General features: G+C 37.4%; 1 protein-coding gene across 2 annotated transcripts in view; it reads left to right on the plus strand.

Annotated features, from left to right (window-relative positions):
* The first annotated feature begins 987 nt into the window (after positions 1 to 987).
* usp2 (ubiquitin specific peptidase 2) overlaps positions 988 to 14,282 on the plus strand; it is a 58,980-nt gene continuing 45,685 nt past the window's right edge. The window contains exon 1 of one of the 2 annotated variants that reach the window (XM_012966197.3): positions 988 to 1,206. The gene's annotated coding sequence lies outside the window, so the exon portion shown is untranslated. Of the gene's footprint in view, positions 1,207 to 8,375; positions 8,877 to 14,282 lie in introns of those variants that run through there. The other variant, XM_012966198.3, reaches the window with a different exon arrangement.

The following is a 14,282-nucleotide window of genomic DNA, read 5'->3' on the forward strand; positions in this document are numbered from 1 at the left end:
CAGGAGTGTAGGAAGCCCAGTAAAGCCATAATTAATGAGAGATTTCAATATATCTTGGTAGGCATACCAATGTTTTAGGGCCCTAAATGAATTTGCTGCGGGGCCCAGTAACATCTACTTAGGTTTGCCCACACTTGATCTCACTAGATTGAGCTTTACTTTCCATTTAAAATGATACCAGCAGCCTTTCCAAGCCACTAGTGAAAGGAAAGCATCTACAGGTGCATGCAGTGCAAGAAACATGTTTTTTCAACACTTTAGTGCAACAACACCCCATGCAGTTAAATATGTGAAACTAGGGAAGTGTGCACTGGGGTGAGAAAACGCTTAAAGGAGTGATTTACCTCACATTCATACTTACTCACCAGACCCTTTAAGTGTTATATAGTGACAGGACTGTCAACCCTCAGCTAGAAATCAGCTGTTCTTGACACTCTACTCCCTTCTAGTTCCATCATTAACCAGAGTAAACAGAGGCAGCAGCTGACAGGCTGGGTTTCAGTGTTCCTGCACAAAACCAAAACCTGATTCCTTTCATTAGGACACAAATAAAACAAACATGCACGTCATGGAGGAATGTGTATCTAGGGATCACAATGTACCATCAGTATGCTGGATGTTTGTTTGCAGGTATTTTTCCAGGACAAATCGGACAAAGGGTCTAAATTGTCTTCCCACAAAGCCATCCATATTCATGCAGTGCTTAGTCTTCTGGTTGTGAAAAGGATCTATACAATATTTTTCTGCCCTATATATGAAATTGTTTGTGATCTATTAGTTTTCAATCACCTATAATAACCAAGTACTTTTTTTTGTCATAGAGAAAGCAAAATTAAGTGGCAATTATGTTCCAGCTTAAATTAAAAAAGTCGTAATGTAAGTAGGTAAAATACAGTTCAAAGTTATGTGTACTATATATAGCTGTATTGGCAGATGAGAGGTTAAATGCCCTGAGAGGTTGGAATCTGAGATAGAGAGCGAGTCAGCAGCTATATATAGCCTGCTAGTAACCCAAGCTGAGTATTCCTGGGGGATGAGTAGACCTTGGGTCCTGTTAGTAACCACCACACCAAGAGAGAGAACCAGGCTGGGCAGATTTTATGTGTGATTCCCCTTCTCGGCCTTCCTGATTTGTCTCCAGTATAATGTTGGATGGGAGTTAAGAAACTTGAACACTGAACATAAAGCAGCTGCCCCCACGCAAAGGTGAGAGATTCATACACTTCTGCCTATGTACTGTGAAACCCAAAATGTCCTGCTATCTTCTCATCACTTCTTCTTTCTTCTCTGTGCTGTGCTAACCAAGCTTTTATGTGTTTGTTTAACTAATAATTCTTTATAATAAACAATTTTGTAGTGTAAGTAGCCAATCGTGCAGGTGTCAGCTCTCTTGGCTCACTATGGGTACTAGTCTGTAACCAATATCACACAGACACAGTTTCAGAGGGCCCTATTGCTGAGCTGGTGTTAGCTTTCTATACAGTGACTTGTTGGGTGCTGGTCACTTACATTGCGGCAAATTCAGTTAACATTTTACCATACACTAAAATGTGACCTCTTTCATTCCATTAATACAGGGGAATACACCTGTACACATACAAATACATATATATTCATTTTAGGCAAACTGGAAAACTAGCTACACCACACACCTCCTATGCTAGCATATATTCTTCCTTATTCCTTATTAGATATTTCTATAGAAATTTCGAATTTCTGAAATTTCTTTTTTGCCTTTCTCCTTTCCTGCTATAAAAACAACACATTTTAAACAAATGTATACTGTATTTTATAACATATAAATTACTCATGTTAAAACCATGAAAGGGTAGTATGTAGTTTCATTAGTTAATTAAAATTCTTCCCATGAAAGAATCTCACAGGAAAACTGTTCTGCATATATATATAAGTGGACGTTTGGTCACATCATTTTATTTCCCTGCAAATCCACCCAACTAGCTGAACATTTCCTGATCTCACTGTTATACTAATGAGCTCCAGCAAGAGCAAAACTGTATTGATGGAAACTCTTCAGCATACAGTATGTCCTGGCTAGGATTCTAAAATCATATCGGTCGTAAATAGCTTATATAGTTTCCATCAAAAAAATGCAGCCCCACTCTTTCTAAGGGATATTTTTGTTTTGAAAGGTAATTATCCCAGTCCAGTCAGGCAGGAGAACTGCAGTACTGTTTTTTTTTTAGAAAACAGGGTATTTATTTAACAGGCCCAGGCTAGTAACTATATTGTTTTATCAAACACCAAAAATTATGACCTTAAACTGTAGCAGGCCAGTTTTGATCGATGTAATCCTGTAATGTCTAATCAGTATGATTTTAATAAATGAGAAATCAGTCTCTCTCTGTATCTGTCTACCATTTAGACAAGAAAAAGGGCTGCCAAGTCATCCCTTTAAAACCAGATACTTGTGAAATACATATGTTTTATTGATAATTAGTATTTTTAGTTGCATATCACATTGTTTTGTAGAGGCTTATGCAGGAACATTTATGATAAACCTACATGTCAACAACTGTTGACATTTTACTCTTTATAGTTACGTTCATTTATATATTTATACCACTGCTTAAATCTTACAGTTAATCATATATCTTCATTGAACATGAACTCACAAAATAGAGGTTGTGTTGCAAATATTTTCAAACGTACACTGCTGTCTAATAGTGCTATTTCAATAAATGTTAAACCAAACAGTAACGAACTGTGAAATGACAACCACTTTTTAGTGTATACTTATTCCTACCAGGTAATGTGATTAAAATGAATAAGAGATGACCGGCAGCATTTTGTCACCTGCCCAAAAAGCTATATATCCACTGGGTGACAAAATGCCCTGAATGTGTCATTGCCATTAGTCTAGTATGGGGTCCTTTATCTGGAAACCTGTTATCCAGAATGCTCTGAATTACTGGAAGGCCATCTCCCATAGACTCCATTTTAAACAAATAATTTTTTTTCTTTTTCTCTGTAATAATAAAAGAGTACCTTTGTACTTCATTCTAACTTAGATGAAATTATAGGGGTTGTTGACCGCTGAGTTAACTTTTAGTATAATGTAGAGAGTAATATTGTAAGACAATTTGCAATTGGTCTTCAGTTATTATTATTTGTCATTTTTAATTACTTCAATTCTTGTTCAGCAACTCTTCAGTTTGGAATTTGAGCAGCTATCTGGTTGGTAGAGAGTGGTTTGAATGAGAGACTGCGATATGAATAGGAGAGGGACTGAATAGAAAAATAAGAAATACTACAAATTAACTTAAAGGTGAACCATCCCTTTAAGACAATAATTCCTAAACTATGATGTAGGCCTTAAGAAGGCTAATAGCATTGTTAAAGGGGCCCAGACTTATGGTCAGTCAGGGTGAAACATGGGAGTCCTTAATTACTGCAACAGAAGAAGAGTGACTTGAGGTTTCATGATGGTAGTTTCTGGTGGTTAATGATGTAAGATGGCACTTTTAGAGAGCAGTGCCAAACCAATACAATAATAATGATGAAACTAGTGAGTAACATACTGTATGTATTAGCTTCTCATTCTGTTAGTTTGGTTTCTGAAAAACAAAGAGTACATAATAGTATTAGTCATGTAACAGATCATTAAATAGAGACTTATACAATGAATAATGTATAGAGATTGGAGATTGTATATAAATAATATATTTAGTGACAGCCATATTATGGTACATAATAACTAGCACTAGTTACTAGATATCAAAAAAGCCAACAAATTAAGTAAAGCAAAATATCTTTTACTATAAGGGCTACATGGGTATTTTAGTGCATTGCCTGTTAGTGTACTTGCTCTCAAAACACTGGTGTAGGTAATAAACACTATAAAGTATGATATATAGTATCTGTATTACTGTCTGGTTATAAAATACATGGTAGAGGTACGGGACCTGTTATCCAGAATAGTCGGGACCTGGGGTTTTCTGGATAAGGGTTTTTTCCATAATTTGATTTCCACACCTCAAGTCTACTAAAAAAATAAAATAAACCTAATAGGATTAATTATATCTTAGTTAGAATCAAGGACACAGCACTGTTTTTTTATTAGAGATAAAGGAAATACTTGTGAATAATTAATAATAATAATAATTAATAATAATGTGAATAATTTGATTATCTATAAGAGATGGCTTTCCCATAATTAGGAGTTTTCTAGATAACAGGTTTCTGTATAACGGATCCCATACCTGTAATAAAAGGAAAACCAAAAATTTCCCAAAAATTAAAGAAGGTGGAGCATGGATTGGATTGCAACATTTATTAACTTAGTTGTTTTGTGCTGTACCAGTAAGAGTAAACAGCAAAAATGTTATTCTTGCTGGAACATTACAATCAGCTATTTACAAAGGGAGGCCAGTGACTAATCTTTCCTATAGGCTGCAGTACGGAACTGGTGGCACCTTATTGGCACAGTACAGCATATGCATGTTACTAAGAAAACTGGTAGCTTCCTTTCCAAGTGGGTGTTGCATAAGATATGTAGTCAGCATTTTATCCACGTTATTTTATATAAGTGCGGCAAACTCAGCAGAACTCTAGAAAATCTATATTGTGTCTTTGAATGGAAGATTCAGAAAGGAAATTTCAACATGGCAGATTTATTAAACCTGTGATCAATTGGCCTGTGTGTTTTCAGTTAGCCGGCAGGTATTTTGGACTACTGTATAAATCTGTCTTTCAATGGCAAATTTGGCACTCCATATTCATGGCAAAATTGGCTACATATCTGATGGTTTGAGTCCAAGAGCTTATTCTGCCATGTCAATTAATGAATACAGCAAACTAATAAATAAAAAAGACAATAGGTTGCAGCATTGGCCAATAAGCCTTTATTCTCAGAATACAATATCAGCCTGTTAATAAAGTGATTGAGGAGCAATTTCTGGCTTTCTAATTGCTTTCTGTTGCCAAATCCATGGGCTTATCTGTGTGCTTATATGCACAGTGTCTAATCCTAGAAATAGATACTATTGGCAATGAAGACACAAGATATTAATATAGACAAATAAAGAAAATGGTGGCGATGGAATGGGATTCATGTGGTGGCAATGTGTTTACCTACCTACCAAATGCTTTCAAGGTATAACCAGATATAATTATTGAATAATGACTCATCCAAGGGAAATTCCAACCAGCTAGATCAGATTAGTAAGAATTTTTTTCTCACCCTTTCTATTGTTGCCTAACAATTTGCAGTATTACATTCATATACATTAAATTATAAACCAAACAATGCTCTGGAACCTGGTGTATAAAGGAGCATCAATGTGATTAATCCAGACATTGATATTGATTTTTAATTTTAAACTTGATATGAATTTTTTTTAGAAAAAGTTGCAGATAAAAAACACTTCTCCAAGATTTACTATGCATCTAAATGGCTAAAACTATTTACTTTTTTGGTAAATATAAGCCATTTGGGAAAATGAGTTTAGTTGAATTTGAAAATAAAAAAAATGAAAAATTATAGAGTTTTTATAAATCTGCCCCTAAATCTATATAAAATGAAATCTAACCACAAAAACACAAATATCTTCATTTTGGATACATAATGACAGTGTCATGTAAAAAGCCCCTACAGGAAGTAGAGGTCATGGAAACATGGAAGGCAAATCTAAAAGTGCAAAAAACAGGTGAATTTTTTGAGGCGCAAAGAGGTGAATTTCCATTCTTTCAGCCAGAACAGGACCCCTACCATTGCCCATTGCTTTTGTAATGGCTTAGCTTGGAAATTGCCTTCATAAAGATGCTTTTCTTTCTGCTGGAATTAACTTGTTTTTGTTTTTATTTTTATTTTAAAATACCAGATACCAAATCCAGTGTCAAAATATCTTAAGATCCCTATGAACCTACATTTATTACATTTTGTGATTAGAGACACCTGAAATACAGACCTGACTGCCTATTAAGAACCCAAACGCAGCTCACTGCTGGTTATTCCTTTTGGGTGTGCCCAGCATTCAGGCTGCCTAAAATGCTCTGTAGGCTGTCAGTTCTATATATTAGGCTTCCATATGCCTGACACTTAATACTTTGAAAATGTATTGCTATCCCCATAATAGTGGGTTCTGGGGATGGCATTTTTGCATTATTTAGAACTCCAATTTCTGATAGTTAGTATTGCTTTAACTGGTGGCTTTTTAGCAACAGCTATGTTTGATTAGTGGGAAATATGAAAGGTATTTGCAGTGGCGTAACTAGACATTACTGGGCCCCATAGCAATTTCAGCTTTTTAAGTCACCCAAAACATTGGTAAGTTGACCTATTTTACCAAGATATATTGAAATTGGTCATTATTTAGGGCCTTACCGGACCCCCTAAACTCTAGGCCCCCTGCAACCACAGAGTCTGCTTCCTCTGTAGTTATGCCCCTGGGTATTTGGGAACTACAAGATATGTGTTTTGCTTCTTTTTGCATCATGCAAGCTTGTGCTAGTGTTAATAGTGTACCAGATAAGATATTCCAAAATGGAGGCAAGATGTGGACATACAAATGGTCCTCATCTTAATACTTGCCCAAGGCATTTCCCTACCTTCTATAAAGATAGCTTTACCTAAGCAGTCATAAGGACTCATTTAGGTCCATAAATACAATAAACAAAGTGCAATTTCTAGCACAAAAACGAAATTTTTTCCCCACAATGCAGCTCTTTTTTCACAGAATTCCAGCATCGTTGTGGTTGCAAGGGAAAGATGTGCTTGGTACAACTATGCTGTGTCTACTGCAGTTGTGTTCATTTTGACAAATTTAACATAACTGCATGTGCACTTTCCATGGACACCATTCTAAAGCCTATCTTGGGTCATTTCTGGTGATCGCTGTGCGAGTCATGCCTGCCCCTAATTCTTTAGGCACACCTGTTCTGTGCCTATTGATGCTGCAAAGGAAACCCTGCAGCCACTGCCTAGTTCCTTTTGTCAATAGGTGCAGCAGCAGCACTCGATTTGGAATAAAAGGCAGGAAGGACTGAGTGGCATGAACGCAACTATACAGAAGTATAAGGAGCGTTTATTGATGCAAGCAAATTTAATAAACGTGGTTTTACGTTTAACTGACTGCAGGGAAATTGCAGGGTCCACAACTGAATTTGTAGACATAAATGAGTCTTATTGTCTCACAGCCAGGATGTTCACAAGCTTCCTCCAGCAGCCTTCTGTTGTGTTATAATTCCCTTAAAAGGTTACAGGGGTGCATGGACAAGTGGTCCAGGGGATATGCATGTTGTTTTTGGGTGTGTGGCCAACCAAAAAAGCCATAAAAGAATCCTATATACCTGTAGCAGGAACATCTCCCTATGTTTTCTTGTAGTCGATGCTGAGAGATGTCATATTGAAAAAGAAAAGGAAAAGAAATCATACACAGCACTTGTTGATCAGTTTCCCCATTAAAATGATGAGAGAATGTGGGACTCCAAATGTAACCTTAATACTCTACATTGGCAGTTAACCTGGTTCTAAGTCCAGGTTGTCTTTTACACACTGTGCCTGTGTGCGCTATAAATGTGCGCTACAAAACTGTATGATAAATGCCAATAATGCCATGGATTCAACTTGCACCTAATTTACAAATACCTGCATGGCCATGCATTTTAGAGTGTCTGCATTTTAGAGTGGGGCATATAAGGCAGTTTTGGTAACCATAACAACTACATTTTTACATTAGACTTATGTTGGAAATTTCAGATACCAAAAATAATTTGTCAGGGGGTCCTGTGATAAATCTACATACACAATTTATTCCATATCACTTACATTGCTGACTTCTATCAGCACTTGTAGGGAAATTGTGCTGTTTCCACTAGATGTAAGAAAATACATTTACATGTTATTACATTTTTGCTCCTCTGCTGTCATTTTTTTAGAGCTACAGTCACTGTTATAGGCTTGTATCTATTTTTGTAAAGTATTATATGTTTGGCAGTCACATTTTGATTAAGGGTCATCTAATTTATATTATGTTTGGTCTCTGTAAAGGGCACATTTATTACTATAGCTATAAATTAGTTTGTGAAAGGTCTCCTTTATGGTTGCCACTTTTTCTGGGAAAACATGCCAGCCTTTTTATGCTTTTAACTTTCTTCCCTATTAATAACATTGGCATCAAGCATAATTTTTACCAGCCAAGATGGCAAGACAGCAGCCAGGTGGCTGCACTATGGTCTTGTTAATAGGTCCCACCAGTCCGTAGGAATGGCCTGTGTACAAAGCCTCTTCTCTGTAGGACAGGTCTGTGCTTGTTCTCCCTCAGTAAACACAGGGAAGAGGAAGTCTCTGTGTGTTTGCAGCTAGTTCAATGAGCAGCATGAAAAGTGTTTGTAATCAGGGTCGTTTCCTAGGTAACAGGGACTCAGCAGCCATGTGAGACAGCGCAGCTCCTCTTACAAGTGAGAGAGAGGGAGGGTTAGAGAGAAAAACAGAATAGAAAAAGCGACCAAATAGAGGTTGGTAAAACACAGAAAAGGAGATAGAAAAGACATGAAGACAAGAATATAAGGTGGAGAGTAAAAAAAGTAAAATCAAACTTCTGAGGCAATGAAATAGTTCTACAGACAAGTGGATTAGAACTAAACTAAGTAAACCTTACTAGTGGTATATTTATTTAAGCCTGACCCTTGGAATCCGAAGTGTACAGAAACGGTGGCCTTAGAGACAAGGAAGGATTATTTTCAAGAGGAGATATAATACAACAAGAGTAGCGATGAGAGCAGGGCAGAGAGGGTAACAGCCAATAAAGTTATGGAAACATAAGAGAACAAGGAACAGGACAATGTGGAACAATAAAACAGAATTTTCGTATCCACTTTTTCCCCAGTAATACTTGGCACAAAAGTGACGACCAAGGGTGAGTCGACATATCTGCTTTACTATTGTCAATAACTTGCATATTATTATATGACATATATGAGGAAACAATTGCTAAGAAATTAAAAATATTAATATGAATCTCCCTATTCTACTTAATTATGCAGTTATTTGTTGATATAATTATATATTTCACTATTTACCCTTTCCCTGTTCTACTTACAATATGAATGGTTTCCCTAATAGTCATTCTTGTAGCTCCAGCAATCAGGTGCTCTAAACTCTGCCTGCTAATACATTTAGCAATGAGAGGCTTGGAGCTAAACTGTATGGGAGATTTTGTAGGATGGTGCTTGATCTACAAAACCTACAAGTCAGATGTAGTCGCTGGAGTCAAAATATAATGGGACTGATAGAAAAAGCTGATGTGTAAACTACATGGAACATTTGCTATCCGACGCAGCATGCATGTCAGAAGGAAACATGGTATGCTGCATTCACGTCCAACAGAATAAAATCTTATGATGTCAGAAAGGCTTTTTCTCAATGATATACATTGACAGATGTAGATGCAGGAACAAAAGAAAACATCCTACTTTATCTGATCCAACTACCATGATAGCTGTCATGTTTTAGGATCCTACAAAATCTTGTGCTGTTGATGCGTGGTGTTGCATGAAATGATTTTGTGGGCCAGGTAAAATCTGATTTAATTTATATTCAGTTTTCATGCATGAAGAGCGGAGTGTAAGAAAGATTGGATCTGTCTCATTGTTGGCTAATTTGGCAAATTTTTGGTAAAAACTGAGGGACTTTTTTCATTCATCAGAATCTGCTCAGGGTTGTATTGATTTAAATTAGACATTTTGGTACATCCATTTGCCAGTTGTTTATAATTTCCATGTATAATAATCATTACAAATTTGTGCATCTGGTTCTAAGCATAAATCAGTGCTGAAGTCATGGTTTTAAAACATGCCCCACCTGTGCACAATGCTGAAGGTGATATTTGCAGTTCACTGTGTGGTCATTGGTATCTGGTATGGAATCTGGTATGGCAGATTGCTTTCAAAGATTTAGTGGCCTAGCTCCACAGCCTACTTTGTCCTTAATAGCTGAGGCAATTAATCTTTTTTCTGTAAATAAAAGTGATCAGCTTTTAAGGGTGTGGTATGTTGGCTTGTGAGGTACAATCCTAGAGTTTAGAACAGGGAGGGGTGCTGATTAATTGCAATCTGTCGAATTTAAAGTAGCATGATATCTGCACAAACATTGTAGTATATATTTTGTTCTTGTTTCCTTGTATAGTCACTGCGCACTTAATTATGCTGCAAATGGGTCCAGACCATTTTTATCACATAGATCATAGATGCACCTGATGTTGTCCCAAGCCGTGTTGTGTGCAACTCCCACTTGGCAAAAGTAGTTTTTTGTATCCTTCAACAGACAACACATAGAGGAGGAGTCTGGGAGTTGTAGTCTGAGGTATCTTTGTCAGATACATGCAAGGCTCATTTATTACTGGGCAAAAAACACTTGTTCCCCTTGACAGGGACAACTCTTTGAAATCTTAGAACACAGCACAAAGCGTTTTGCCTTTCTTTTTAGCCCTATAATGTAAATTATTGTGTTATATCAAGAACAATCACTATCTATTCATGAGTATAATGGTTATATCACTTCCTATATTTCTGCTATGTCAGATACTTGCCAACTACTGTTCAGCTACAGAAATGTGATTGAGAAATGAATTGACTTTTTGAGTCACGATGCAGAACACAAACATCATATCAATTCATAATTATCAAAGCATATAAAAAAGTGGTTATGTGATGACACAGCCAAATTAATACTTTATCCTTGATGTCATCTTCCTTAGCAGCATGCATAAACTTTGTCTGGGAGACAGCCAGTAGATGAACTGCTTTTATAAGACAACATAACTGCTAGCTTGTCACAACTAACTTTTAAATGGCAAAGACTGAAGCACATGGGAACACTGTTACTAGAAGCAGCTGTCTTTCTTTCTGCTCTGTTTTATCGCTTAACTGAACAGTAAGTACCAAGATCAAACTTTTATTTCAAGCAATAGGGTTTTCAATGCATTTCTGGTTCCTCAGTTCTCTTTTTGTTTGGGCTCATATTCACCAGAGATTTAGTTCTCCTCCAATGAGAAGGGAAATATGCATAGCTGCTCCCAGTGTAGCAATTTACAGATGCATTAAACCAAATTAAAGGAGCATAATATAGTTCTGGCTTGTTGTTCTCTACATGGTTTTGTGGGGCAATTCTAAATGTATAGTTGAAACATATGAATGTCTTCTGTTTTAAACAGGTCCTTACTATGTTTTATTTAGAGCTTTTTTAGATTCATTTAAGCCCACTGACCTTTCTGGTTGCTTTCAGTGGTAGAACAAATGGAATCCTAAACACTGTACATGTTAAAAAAAATTAAATGAAAGGGGTGTTGAAAACTGTATCACTAATCAGTGATCCTCTTTTGAAAATTAAGCTCTAGGATGAGGAGATTAGCATGCTAACCAGTGGTGTAAATAGATGTTTTTGGCCCCCAATCTAAGTTGACCCATTCTACCAAGACATAGTAAAATTGCTCATTAATTTGGGCATTACTGGGCCCTCTACAGTCCTGCCCCCCCCCCCTCACTTGCCAAAATATCAATGACTGGGCTAGGCTTTGCATTTAAATATATATTTTTTGCAGAATTATAAAATACACCACATCCATGATTCAATTTGGAATTTGGTAACTGACTCCAGATTTAGTATTAAGCAGAAATTATGCAGTCATCACAATAACCAGCACTTTTTCATTTTTCTGAACTTCTAATTAATGTGGGACAATTTTATATCTCTAAATAAATGCAGTATTCCTAATTGTTTTGTAAGTACTATTGTTTCCTTTTTCTATCATAGCATTAATTAAACTGATAATTAGTAGTAGACGTTAGGCTTTTAAAATATGTTTAAGGCAAGGGATTCATTTATAAGTAGCAAACACAGCATTAGACACAAATATGAATTCAGAATTGCATATATAGAAACTAGGCATGCACCGAATCCAGGATTCGGTTTGGGATTTGGCCAAGATTCTGTCTTTTTCGGCAGGATTCGGCTGAATTCATGGTCCAGGCCGAACCAAATCCAAATCCTAAAAATCATGACTTTTTGATATGTAAACACAGAAGTTTTTTCATTTTTTATTATTGAAAAATAATATGGAATTTCAGCAGCTATCTAGTTGCTAGGGTCCAATTTAACCTAGCAACCAGACATGGACCAACCAGTTGCAGCCTTCTAATCTCCCAGCACTGCTGCCTACATTAATGTTAAACTTCTGTACACATTTATTCAGTTGTGTGTTGCGTCCACACAGATACATTTTGGGAGGGTGTATAGGCCCATGTGCATATCTTACCTCAGCTTGTACTCCCAAATACTGGGAGTACAAACTGGGCCCAAATAATACTTTAACCATCACAATATTTTGCACTCATATTATGTTCCACTAAATTTTGCAGCAGCCATGGCAATTCTGCATTGTAATACACTTTACTAAGCAAACACAGGTTCAGTGCCCTTCTCTACTTGTATTTCGTCAGGGGAAGGCACGACAATGGAGTAACTTTGTATGAGTATATTTTGCATCAGTAGAGCAGCACTCTAGTCCACTGTAAGTACAATGGCGGTGTGATTCATGGCTCTTCTCCGTTGACTTCACCGACAATTTCAGTGACCAGATGGGCCCCTCAAGACCCTGGTCCCCCATGCAGCATGGGGCCTGTAGGGCCCTTATTAAAACCACTGAGGCAGGCAACTTTTAGCCTGTTGCAAACAGGATAAAGTGGGCCTTGAGTAGTAGCCAAGCTCACAGCCAACTGATCAATCAACAGTAACATAGTAGTAAGTTGGGTTGAAAAAAGACATACGTCCATCATGTTCAACCATAATGCCTATATATAACCTGCCTAACTTCTAGCTGATCCAGAGGAAGGCAAAAAACCCCATCTGAAGCCTCTCTAATTTGCCGCAGAGGGGAAAAAATTCCTTCCTGATGGCAATCGGACCAGTCCCTGGATCAACTTGTACTAAGAGCTATCTCCCATAACCCTGTATTCCCTCACTTGCTAAGAATCCATCCAGCCCCTTCTTAAAGTTATATAATGTATCAGCCAGCACGACTGATTCGGGGAGGGAATTCCACAGCTCTTACAGTAAATCATCCTTTCTGAATATTTAAACGGAACCTCCCTTCTTCTAAACGGAGTGGGTGCCCTTGTGTCCGTTGGAAGGACCTACTGGTAAATAAAACATTAGAAAGGTTATTATATGATCCCCTTATATATTTATACATATTTATCATGTCACCTCTTAAGCGCCTCTTCTCCAGTGTAAACAGACCCAACTTGGCCAGTCTTTCTTCATAACTGAGGCTTTCCATACCCTTTACCAACTTAGTTGCCCTTCTCTGGACCCTCTCTAACTCAATCATGTCCCGTTTGAGCACTGGAGACCAAAACTGAACAGCATATTCTAGATGGGGCCTTACCAGCGCTCTGTAAAGGGGAAGAATAACGCCCTCCTCCCGTGAATCTATACCCCTTATAATACAGCTCAAAACCTTGTTTGCCCTTGCAGCTGCTGCCTGGCATTGCTTGCTACAGCCAAGTTTATTATCTACAAGGACTCCAAGGTCCTTCTCCATTATGGATTTGCCTAGTGCAGTCCCATTAAGTGTATAAGTGGCTTGCATATTTTTACATCCCAGGTGCATGACCTTACATTTATCCACATTAAATCTCATCTGCCACTTAGCCGCCCAGATTGCCAGTTGGTCAAGATCCTGCTGCAAGGATGCCACATCTTGGATAGAATTGACTGGTCTGCAGAGTTTTGTGTCATCTGCAAACACTGATACATTACTTATAATACCCTCCCCCAAGTCATTTATGAACAAGTTAAACAAAAGTGGACTCAGTACAGAACCCTTAGGGACCCCACTGAGAACCTTATTCCAAGTAGAGAATGTACCATTAACAACCACCCTCTGTACCCGATCCTGTAGCCAGTTTTCTATCCACGTGCAAACGACTTCACTAAGACCAATAGACCTTAGTTTAGAAAGCAGACGTTTGTGGGGAAATGCTTTGGCAAAATCCAAATAGATTATATCTACTGCATCCCCACTGTCCAGCTTCTTACTTACCTCATCATAAAAAGCAATTAAATTGGTCTGACATGACCTGTCCTTCATAAAGCCATGCTGATTACTGCTCATAATGCCATTCTCCAGTACATAATTTTGTATGTGATCCCTTAACAAGCCTTCAAATAACTTGCCCACCACGGATGTCAAACTTACAGGCCTATAATTGCCAGGCTGAGATCTTACTCCCTTTTTAAATATAGGAATGACATTCGCCTTCTT

Source organism: Xenopus tropicalis, chromosome 7 (genome assembly GCF_000004195.4).
Source record: "Xenopus tropicalis strain Nigerian chromosome 7, UCB_Xtro_10.0, whole genome shotgun sequence".
NCBI lineage: Eukaryota > Metazoa > Chordata > Amphibia > Anura > Pipidae > Xenopus > Xenopus tropicalis.